General features: G+C 37.0%; 1 long non-coding RNA gene across 2 annotated transcripts; it reads left to right on the forward strand.

The window, feature by feature from the left end:
- Positions 1-949, forward strand: LOC106925997 (uncharacterized). Of its 2 annotated transcripts, none has more exons than XR_015764515.1 (2): positions 1-368; positions 674-949. It is a non-coding gene; the product is annotated as an uncharacterized LOC106925997 (long non-coding RNA). The 2 variants fall into 2 exon arrangements; XR_015764516.1 differs by having other exon boundaries at positions 697-949.
- Positions 950-11,640: the final 10,691 nt, after the last annotated feature.

The following is an 11,640-nucleotide window of genomic DNA, read 5'->3' on the forward strand; positions in this document are numbered from 1 at the left end:
CCCCCCATACCCTGCAAAAACCCAGCTGTTGTCTTCTCTCTGACTGCAAACTCATTCACTTCATGCAATAACACGCTCTATCAACCCAACGGGCTTCAACCAATTAAATCATAGCACGATGAGACCGAGCTGTTGGTTGGGTTTGGACTACGGGCAGCGATCAAAGCCATGCACGTTTAAAACAACCCCCTCCATCCCTTCCACCCATCACGTGCTGAGCCCCTTACCTGTCTGCTCTTTCTCCAGCAGATTAAACAACACAAACACAAACTAAAGTCCCAATCAACCAGGAGGACGATCCCGTCAAACTGCTAGGTGACCGTGTGGCTGCCAGTCATGACATGGCCAACGGGCGCTTGCTGCTGTGGGTGAGCTGACACACACTTTTACACATGTATGTATGCGTGTGTGTGTGTGTGTGTGTGTGTGCTCTTGGGTGTATTGAAAGGGTCAGGAGGAGGGGGTAAGAGGAGGGGATAGCAAAGTTCTTCTGGAGGGCAGCAAAAGGAGCAAAAAACTATTTCAAGTAGTTTTCAGCTTCGATATTAAAGGCTAGATGGATTGTTCATTAGGTTCCTTCTTTAGCTTAAAAAATACAAATACAAATGACTAGTATAGAGAATGATATATTTGTTGTTCAGGTTTTTTTTCATGATTAAAATTGTTCTTCTAGATGTCACTGATGTTTTTATGCAGAAGAGGCGTCCAGGGTGTCCTGGCCGACGGAATGATGACAAAGTTCATCCAAGAACTGGAGACAGGAAACCTGCGACCGGTGCCAGCGAGTCGTCTGTGGAAACATAAAACTCAGAGAGAGACAGACACATGGAGAGAGTGATGGGTTAATGCAGTCTGACAGAGGACCGCTGCTGACCACCAGCACTAATGTACCAGCTCTACTACCACAATGAACCATGAATAAAGAAAGAAGAAAACGTTTTAAAACAAATTGGCTCTGTAATTTTGGCCCACCCTTTTTTTTCTTTGAAATTGAAAATAATGTGTGAGTCAACAAATAATTATCAGAGCGGCTTTTACATCTGGAAATTTACAAGGTCACCTCCATTTTGGCTTGTTTGGGTCTAGGTCAGGTGTAATACGAGATACACCCTCTAAAATGTTCCTCTTTAGTCTCGTCAGACCACAGAATATTTTCTCAAAAAGTCTTGGGGATCATCAGGATGTTTTATGTTAATTGCAATTCAATTGTAGTTATTGCACCGAAGCACAACAAAGTTCATTTAAGCGCAGCCCATCCAAGGTATCTGTGACCAAAAAAGGTCAGCAAGTGGCTTCTGAACTTTCCAATGGAAGCAAAGGTTTATAATTTATGGTGGTTTTCTACAAGTCCATCTGGAGAAAACCCTACCCCTACGACACCAAGTTGCTTTTGGTTAAGAGAAACAGATTACAGACGATTGAACATCGCCCATAATCTAAAAGCGGAGCATGATTGTTGATTTGTTTCTGCTCTCTGTTTGCCCTGTGATTGACTTGAGTGTTTCGACTGTGTTTTCTCCATCCACGCATGAAGCCCCACAGCATGAGTGGAGTGGAGATGAAGAAAAGGCAGGCGGCTCACATCGAGACGGAGACGCAACAGTGAAGCGTCTAAATATTTACATCATTTATAAAACTTAGTTGTATCAATCTTCTCCCCAAAACTGAAAAATGTATTGATAATTAATAAGCAATATAAAAAGGGTAATTCATTATTTAATATAATATTTTATGAATAGGTTTTCAAAAGAATAAATGGATCAAAGATTAAAATGGTTGAAATTTTGGGATTTAAAATTATGATTAGAATAAAATAAATCATTTTTGATATGTAGTGACATGTTTAACTTTATTCTTGTAAAAAACAGGCTAATCATTCTTTGAGGTTTCAAAGTGACAAGAAAATATGATGACTCAAATTAAATTGGTCTAAATTGGAGATTTACAAATTAGCAATTATGGAACTGCTTCTAAAATTTACAGGACGGTTTGGGTTCAACACGATGGGAAAGATTAATTTCTCGTGTAGGCCTTATATAAAAAGAGGGTCAAAGGATTGACAAAACATAGTTCTAAAGGAGCAGCTTCCTCAAATGTTAAGTTTACTGAGTTATAATATAAAAGGAAAATTACAGGAGGTGAGTTAATTAGGAATGAAGTTTTAAAGAGAAATAAATAAAACTAGAAGGCTTTCATAGTATATTTTAAATTTATATTTAGAGTGTAATATCTTAAGAGATTAAAAGAGGGAATTGTTAAGAAAATAAATTTAAATATGCTAGTTTTAAAACTTAACATGTCTTGATTGAAATAGCCTAATAATAGTTTTGAAATCAGTAGCTTGTTCTGATTTCAAAACTATACTTGTAGTTACAGCAGATGGTCTGCTAAGATCTTTTGAACTGCGGGAACTGTGGGAAACTGTGGGAAACTGTGGGAAACGATCAGGAGAAGTTCCAGCTTTTCACACAGATCCGTGAAAAGCCATAAAACAGCAGGAGTTCAGGAGAGTCTCTGCTCTCACTTCGTTTAAACAAACGGGGACAGATGCCCTTAGACTGTGGCTTGCAGGAAGCTTAAGAAGGGTCAGAGATAGCTTCTGGTTGGATGAGCAAAGGTACGCCTTATTTGAATGAATTAAAGACAAGAATATGCCTTTACTATAAAACTTTCTACACAGGAGTAACAAATCAGATTTGCTCTCACAATTCTCCAAAAATGTCTTTGCTTTTCTTTCTTCCTTCTTTTCCATTTGTCTCAGGTAAATGTTTACCTGAGACAAACATTTCTGTTTGTCTCAGGTAAACATTTACTGTTCTGCAGTTTTTGTTGTAATTTTATGCGTTGTCGTCTATTGGATTAAACTCTGTAATTCTGTGACGTCAACACTCATTGTTGTTTTCTGTGTGGTGTTGAGAATGAGAATCTCAATCGATGAATCATAATTTGTATTGACACACGGAGCATAAAATCAGCCAAGAAAAGCATTCAGACTTTACTTATTTTATTCACTTTCAGCGCTGAAAGGAGACGCTTTACCATTACATCCGAGAAGAGTTTCTAAAAACGTCTGTGCACCGTCTGAGGAGAAAGAGGAGGGTAGCTGATTATATGAACTGAAGACACTCCCTGAAATCACACCATGTCTCTGTGGCCTGATAAGTTTCTGTTTCTCATGAGAAATGGACCTTGGTGTCTAATAGAATCAAAAATGTAACTCTTTACTATGGGCCCTTTGTCTAACAGCGTGTGACTCTTTCTCGGCTTTGGTAAAGCATCTCAACATTCCCCCTGTTGGGCTCTAAAAGAGCCCAAAAAGGAGAATATAAACCCTAGAGCAGACACTGTCCCCTCCGGAAAACATCCCCAGAGGCTTTTACAAATGTCGACATACATATCATCATTTCAGTCATTGATGTCTTTCATTCATGTCATTTCATCTCATTTTATTTCATCTCTATTTTGGGGGCAAAAACGGACAGGGCACCCCGATGCCTCTTAGGCGGTGGATCGAAACCACAATGTCCCTCTTACAATCTAATGAAGAACACGTAAGGAAATAAAATTTTAAAGAATGTTAGGGTTAAAATTAGAAAAAGGAAATTCAACCGTCCATGGCATGACTTTTTTGTTTTTAGTGGAAGAAAATATTTTCCTTCAGACTTGTGAGAGCTTCATCATCTGTAATTACACATCAATCATAAAGTCGGACCACGACACTTTCTGGAACCAAATATTATTATTACCTTTATGTTGCTTGTTATTTATTTATTATTTCTTCTTTTTTTTTTTTTTTTTACCTCAGGTCAACGCCATGCCATAGAAGGGTAATGATCTATTAAAGAACAAAGTCTGAAATTTTTTGTGTTAGTTTTTATATATTTTTTGTAATCCAAGTTAAAAAGAATGAATGTTAAATTTTATGAAAATATAAAATGGGTGAAGTGTTAGGAGGATATAATTTTCATCTTTAAAGTAAAAAAGTAATAAAATTATATTCACTAAGTTGTTAGAGTTAACCAAAATGTAAATTGAATAGAATGTTAGGATGATATTTCAAAACTTAAAATGCAAAAATGAATAAAGTGTTAGGTTAATATTTAAAATGAATAAAATGAATAGAATGTAAAATGAATATAAAGTAGATATTACTTAAAACTTAATAAGGTAAAAGTAGAAATGTTAAGCTACTATCCTTTAAAGTCAATGAAGCAATAATGAGTAATGCGTAAAACAATTTGTCAGTAAGATAATAAACCAAACTTATTGAAATTTCTATGTAATATTTAAAAGTTAATGAACTACAGAAAGGATGCAATGTTAAACAAAATGAAATGGTAAGAAAAGCTTAGAAGTCTGAGTGTTGAAAGGCACAGAACAATGAACACATTCATAAAACAGCAAACCAATGCAATAAATCAGGATCAAGGGCAGCACAGTCAAAATATACTGATATGAATTAACTGCGATGAGGAAACAAGTAAAAATGCTCTCTAAGTAAAATGTAATAATAGTAATAAAATCTAATCATATCAGTCTCTCTATAGCGAGACCTGCTACGTCAAATCAGTTTCTGCGTGTGTCCAGATGTAGAGCCGGCGCAGTCTGATAGGAAACCCCGACAGGGCCATAAGGCCTCAGTGGCGTTTCAGCTGTAATTTGGTCCACCAATCGTGGAAGGCGCCCACAGTCTGACATCTGGCACACCCAGAAAGGATTGGACTTCATTCTGCAACAGAAAAAACACAACAAAAAGCGAAATCAATGGATTATATAAAGAACATTAAAGTGAATGAAAAAATGTTGTTTTGTCACTAGATACTAGTACTGCCCTTATACTATAGAAAGCTGGAGGTCCACGGTCGTCTTTAGGTTCTGGGAAACCATCTGATAGGCAGGTGGGTTCTATTGGTACCGCTGCCCTTCTCTATGTTGGAAGTGATGCACTGGACAGCCAAGGACCTCAGGCAGGGAACAGCAGCATCCACAGGTGATGAGGAGAGCAAGGAAGATTCTTTAAGATTCTGCATCATCTGATTAGTACATATAATGTTCTTTTTTTATTTAAAGGCTGCTCCTTGAAGCTGAAGATCAAGTTGTTGTTTTTTTCATTCTAAGCCAATAGAGCATCAATATATCAGTAACATCTGTTATTTCAGTTCTTCTCTTAATAATAGCTAAAGAAAGGCTTAAAGTCAGTAACACCTTGTACATTTCAACCTTCAAAAATAACTTTCCTTGTTTTAAGTGTTGGCATATTCATAGGATCAGACAAAATCAGAAACCAAACAAAAAATCATGTAAAGGATCAGATTATGAAATGAATGTGCAAAACTGCCCACAGTCATGTTTTATCAAAGAATTATCATTTGAAATGTATATAAGATTTATCCCTACTAGAAACTTTACCAGAAATCTTAAACCATACATAAATGTTTTGCTTTTATTTTAATTAACTTCAATCAAATAGTCCTCATTTAACAAGAAGCAACCCTAAAGGCCTGTAAATATCATCAATAGTGTGAAACGTTAATGATCCGTGTTAAATTAAGATCCCTTGTACTATATTGCATTCATGTAATAAAAGACAACCTTATTTTGTCTCAGACCAAAAACTGTAAATTATGATTATGAGAAATGTTTAGGCATTGGATCAACAATTACACATAGACCTAGATTCTGTTTTATTCTGTCAATCTGTTTGACCCCCTTTAATCAGTTCCATAATTGCTAATTTGTAAATCCCAATTTAGACCAATTTTTATGTGAATCCTCATATTTTCTTCCCATTTTAAACCCTCAAAGAATGATTAGCCTGTTTTTTTTTTACAAGAATAAAGTTAACCCTGTCACTCCATATTTACTGACTTATTTTATTCTCATCATGATTTTAAATCCCATAAGTTCAACAATTTTAACCTTTGAACAATTTGTTCTCTTGAAACCCTTCTATTAAATATTTGTTAAACTGAATTTAAATGCAAGTAGCAATTTTGCATTTGTTACTGTTCTCCAAAACTAAAATATTCCAGGGTGTCACAAGTTTTCCAAATCTTCTGTCTAGAATTGAAAGTAGACTATGAGATGTTCTAAATGTAAAGATTTATCAGAAATGTTTTATTTCATTTATCATTTCCCCCTTTTGTTTTCTTATGTAAATAGAAAACAAACAAAGTATTGTTCAGAGACTCTTTTTTTTTGTACATATGTCTAAAATGTCCAGCTGAAACTGTACTGCAAAGGCCAAAAGTTTTATTATTTTAACGAGTTCAGATCAGAATGTGGGTTGCTTTCCTAAAAGCAGTGTCATTGTTCTGTGTGAACCGACAAAAGAAAAAAATGATCAATTTAGGCAGAGGAGTAAAAAAATGTAGACAAAGATTATGCAGTACTGTAAGATGTCTCTACGTTTCAAATCAAATGTTTTGTTGGACTTGGATTCATGTATCAATTCAATCAAAATTTAAGGCACACAAGTGTTGTGAGCCAGTTTTTGTCCAATCAGTTTGTTTCTTACATAATCAATAATTATCATATCCACTTTAAAAGTTTCATCATGTCCAATTTGTGCCTTTCTACCAAGACACGCATGTGTTTTGAAAACAGCAGTTAGTTCAGTAAGTAAATTAGTTGGTTAGTTGGTTTGTTATTAGAAAAATAAAAACAACAATAATGTCAATACAAATGAAAAGAAAATAAAACATGTCAAACCAAATGAAACAGTCTCGTAATAAATGATATCTGATTTTAAACCAAAGCTAAAATGTGATTATTTCTGTTCCAACACATTATTTCCCACTTTGAAGTAAGGTCACCGAATTATCTGGATTTAGAATCATAAATTGTCTTTGAGACAAGAATATTTTGTAATGAACCGTAGTTGAATCTGGAGCTGTTTCATAATCACCCTTTGAATCAAACACATACTCATATTCATTTACCAATTCTGTTCCCTCTTTAGACATTTTAAGGTGACCAAGTTTCGAATAAAAAGAAATCCTGTTTTTGATAAGATAATAAGAGAGACAAATTTTGGTTAATCCATGATAAAGTTCAAGTCTGGTATAAACCTCATTTTTAAAGTTTCGTTAAGTTTAAATTTAACCCATTAGATGTCTATTTTGTTTATAATTTTACCTGTTATGTAATTTCATTCATCCTTCATACAGTTAATTTTACCACATGTGAATATAGTGAATTGTGCAGGATTAGTTTAGTTTCAATAAGTGTTCCCTTACCATCATTTATTCCGTCCAGCCAATATTTCCCCAAAGGCTGTTTAACAGGTCGCCTCCTTTCTTCTGCACCAGGTATTCTAGCCCTTTTTTTTTAGTTTTTCTCTTTCTCCCTTATTTTGATATTCGCCATGCTTTGACAAATAAGTTATTAATGCTTCTATTTACTCACCGAGCGCAATCCATGACCCGATGCCCCACTTTGGATAGTATTTTTCCTTTTCAGGTTCACCCTCCATCTGTTTAGGCTAAAATTTAGGCTCAAAAATCACCTCTTTTCTTACAGTTTTAAAAATAACCTCTTCTTCCTCTCTTTCTCTTTTTTCCTTTTTTTTTGCAGTTTTGCTCGCACGGCGGCGAGGAAATCAAACACAGCAGACAAAGTCAAAAACCTCCCACAGATTATAATTTCCCAATGTTGACCATGATTTTAAAACATATTGCAATAAACAGAAAAGAGTACATTTAAACACATAGCGTCAGCTCAGAGGCAGAACCCCACACACATAGTTGACAGATACACACACAGCTTTACACAGAAATGGATCCACGCTTTTCAGCTCCTATTTTTGTCCTCTTTTAACACTTAAAACTTAACGAGGATCAGATCGCGATCAGCCTTTATCTTATTCTCTTTCTCTCATTTTTTTTTCCTATGATGGACTTCTTTCACCGCATTTTTAGCATTTCTTAAGAAAGTCTCAGATTGGCTAACGCGTTCTTTTCCGAGGGCAGTACTCCCCGAGGGTAAAACCGACAAAACCTAACCTTAACCTTCCCCGCGTCCGGCAGAAGGGGGGGGCAGCCATTTCCCACTGCAAAAGCCAATCAACCTTTTACTTTAACTTTTAACTTTAACTCTTAACAACTTAACTTTGACTCTTAACTTTTAACGTTAACCTTACTCCTATGCACTCTTTGCAACATTTAGACAAAACAGTCAAAAGCAGTACAAACAACCGCTGACACTCGAACAATAGCTGACAACTTATCTAACTCAGTGACAAGCAGACAAACCTGGGAGACAATACAGACAACAGCTGATAACTGAAATTTATACAGACCTGAGAAACAGTACAGTGGTGTACATTAAGGAACAAGTGTCCTTACCTTTCATGTGGGCCCTACACCAGAGTACTGTTTCAGAAAGTCTGCACCTTAACGGCCAGTCCAATCTCTCCTCATGTGTCAACACAAAACCATCCTCTGCTACCAACTGTTGAGAATGAGAATCTCAATCGATGAATCATAATTTGTATTGACACACGGAGCATAAAATCAGCCAAGAAAAGCATTCAGACTTTACTTATTTTATTCACTTTCAGCGCTGAAAGGAGTCGCTTTACCATTACATCCGAGAAGAGTTTCTAAAAACGTCTGTGCACCGTCTGAGGAGAAAGAGGAGGGCAGTTGATTATATGAACTGAAGAGACTCCCTGAAATCACACCATGTCTCTGTGGCCTGATAAGTTTCTGTTTCTCGTGAGAAATGGACCTTGGTGTCTAATAGAATCAAAAATGTAACTCTTTACTATGGGCCCTTTGTCTAACAGCGTGTGACTCTTTCTCGGCCTTGGTAAAGCGTCTCAACAGTGGCTACACGCTGTCCGCCGGGAGAACCTGGGATCGAAGAAGATTGAGCCAGAGAGTTTTCTTAAGAAATATTATAACCTAAAATATTCTTCAACAATATCCAATGCTAAAACCCAGGGGAAAAAACATGCTGACTAAGATCTCTGTACTATAAATCAGGAGGCGCGCGACAGATGTAACATTTCAAGATAACGAACAACAAGACTTTCTAGAGTGACGTTTGGTCTGTTGTTTAGCCCTTTGATTGTCAGCTCTTTTGGCGGCAAATTGTGGAATGATAAGATGTTGAACATGGTAGGGATTCTGTAGCGCACAAGTTACGGTCCGATAGTCTGGACTTGTCTCTTCAGAGGAAACGTCAGAGGAAGTTTCCTCTGGTGAAAGATTGGCCAAATTGTCCCCTAGGACAGATCTGTCTTCATGGGTCCGGTCTTCCCCAGCCGGGGAAGTTTGTTTTTTGATATTAGAGAAATCGTTCCCTGCGACAGATCTCTTTTGACGGGTCCAGTGGTTTAATGCCGCTATCATCAGAGCAGAGGTGGCGCTTTCAGATTCAAGGGTCTCGGTTTCACTGCAAACTTCCCCAGCTGGGGAAGTTTGTTTTTTGAGACTAGAGAAATCGTTCCCTAAGGCAGATTTCTTTTGATGGCTCCATTCTTCTAATGCCGCTGTCATTCGAACAGAGGCTGATCTTTTAAACTTCCCAGCCAGGGAAGGGCTGAAAAGGTAAGAGTCAAATTCATCGTACTCGATGGACTCATCTCTACAGCTACTTGTATCAAACGTCACCCCAGGAAGCAGAGTATTAAAAAGCCTCCTCACTCCTTTGGTGACCAAATAGCCTGCGCCAAAGGTAATCGGGAAAAACATGGTGGTGAATGCAATTTTCTCCATTATCAAAAATATTCGTCAAACACGGTGCTAACAGTCAAAGAGATGCTTGGATATAACCTCCTGTTTTGAGATCCAAGCATTCATAACCTCAGATGTTCTTTGATCTATGTCATAGATGAGGTCATGGCTACAATGAGTCACTGTAGTTCTGGGGAATATCTTGCTTCTGATCGTTGCTATGGAAACGGTCAAATCAGTTCTGCATGACTCAAACTATTAACTCTTTACAACTGCGTCATTTAATCATTCGAGGTGCCATGACGGACTTCAGAAGGGTATATTTCAGGAGGCTAGGGATTAAAACATGGATTTTAATGGTTAAATATTAAGTTTAGATTGACAATGGTATATTAAAACCATTAATTTAAGTAGGTTTTTTCATCATTCTATCAGGTTTAAAAATTTTAATCATACTTGACTTAAAAATATCTTAAACGTAAAATTAGATGTAACTTACAAACATTTGCTGCTGCTGCTGTTGTAAATTGTGACAAGAAATTTTGCCTGCTTGGAGAAGAGCTACAAAGAAATAATTTTGGCTTAATAATTTTACACGTTAGCATAAAAACAGAATAAAGAATGATCCCAAAGAAATTATGCTGCTGCTCCATATTTGATGGGTTGTAAACGACCCACTCGAACACATTTGTTCTGTACGTAAACAATAGACAGAACGTAATGTCTTCCAGCTTTTTCTGTGTAACTGAGAGCTTGACACCAACAGCAGCACAGCATCAGCAGCTCACATTGCTGATAGCTGGGAAGGAGATAAATGAGTCCATTTCTATGCTTTCATGTAAACTGGTTGTGAGTCTGTTGGTTTTTCACTTTTCTTGTATTTCAACTATTAAACCAACTGGTAAACAAATGTTTATATCTGTTTTTAAAAGAATAGTAGCGTCTCTCTTATGTCTCCATCAGATGAGCAGCATTAGCAGCTTTTGGTGAATATTAATAATAATTAGATTGTTCTTGAATACGATTCAGGATTTAAAATGAACTGATGAAGATGGTCTATGTGGAGAGATGTCTGTGGTTCCCTTCTGGACCTGTTACCCCATCAACCCGATGTGGAAAACTAGCTGGGCAAATGCCTTTCCATACAATTCAGCTTGATTCTCATCTCCCTTCAGTGCTCTGTCTGAGATTTCTCCCATTGACCTCAGTTTCTCTGATAGGATTTCAACCGGGCCAGTGGGCAAACAGAAGAAGTTGTGAATGATGAAATCGATTTCCTGGGCTCCTTTAGGGTTATAACCTGCTTGTAGTTTCGTTCACTGACTCCGCAGTGCATAAAGTCTTTCAGTCTGTGTTGGCCACTTTTCCAAGCATTGAGAAAATAAAGTCGGACCAAGAAGAATGTTTAAGACATTTTATTGCTGGTAAAGATGCCATTTGCCTTGGCATTTCCATTTTAGGATGGTTTGTATTTTCTGCTAAGCTTCATTGCATAGATTCCTTCATGATCGAGCTGGTACAATTTATACGTCACGGCCAAACGCCAGCAATTGGGTATCGTAATCTAATTCTTTGAAACTTGAAGTTCACACCTCCATTAGACAATCATTTCTCAATAGCCGAGGGTCTAGACCCCGTGAATGAAGCAAAGCGTAAATCAAGGAGCTGGTTTTTTCCAGGCTAGTGGGACACAACAGATAGAAATTGATCTTAAGTATGTGTGCATCGATGCATATCTTTGTCAGTGACTCTTGGGACACTGAACAACAAAAACCTCCAACAACCAACCGTGGTAACTGCGGCCATCAGACAGCAGACATGGATGCCAGAGAACATTGGTGTGGTTTGTTTTGAGTTTTAGCTGAAATTGTGATCTGTGGAATTTCTAACAGTTTCAGAAAAACATTTGTTCTGGTTCTGGTGCAACGTATAAAATAAAAAAAGACAAGCAGCACAACAC

Source organism: Poecilia mexicana, unplaced genomic scaffold, assembly GCF_051168715.1.
Source record: "Poecilia mexicana isolate PSO_F unplaced genomic scaffold, ASM5116871v1 scaffold_10, whole genome shotgun sequence".
NCBI lineage: Eukaryota > Metazoa > Chordata > Actinopteri > Cyprinodontiformes > Poeciliidae > Poecilia > Poecilia mexicana.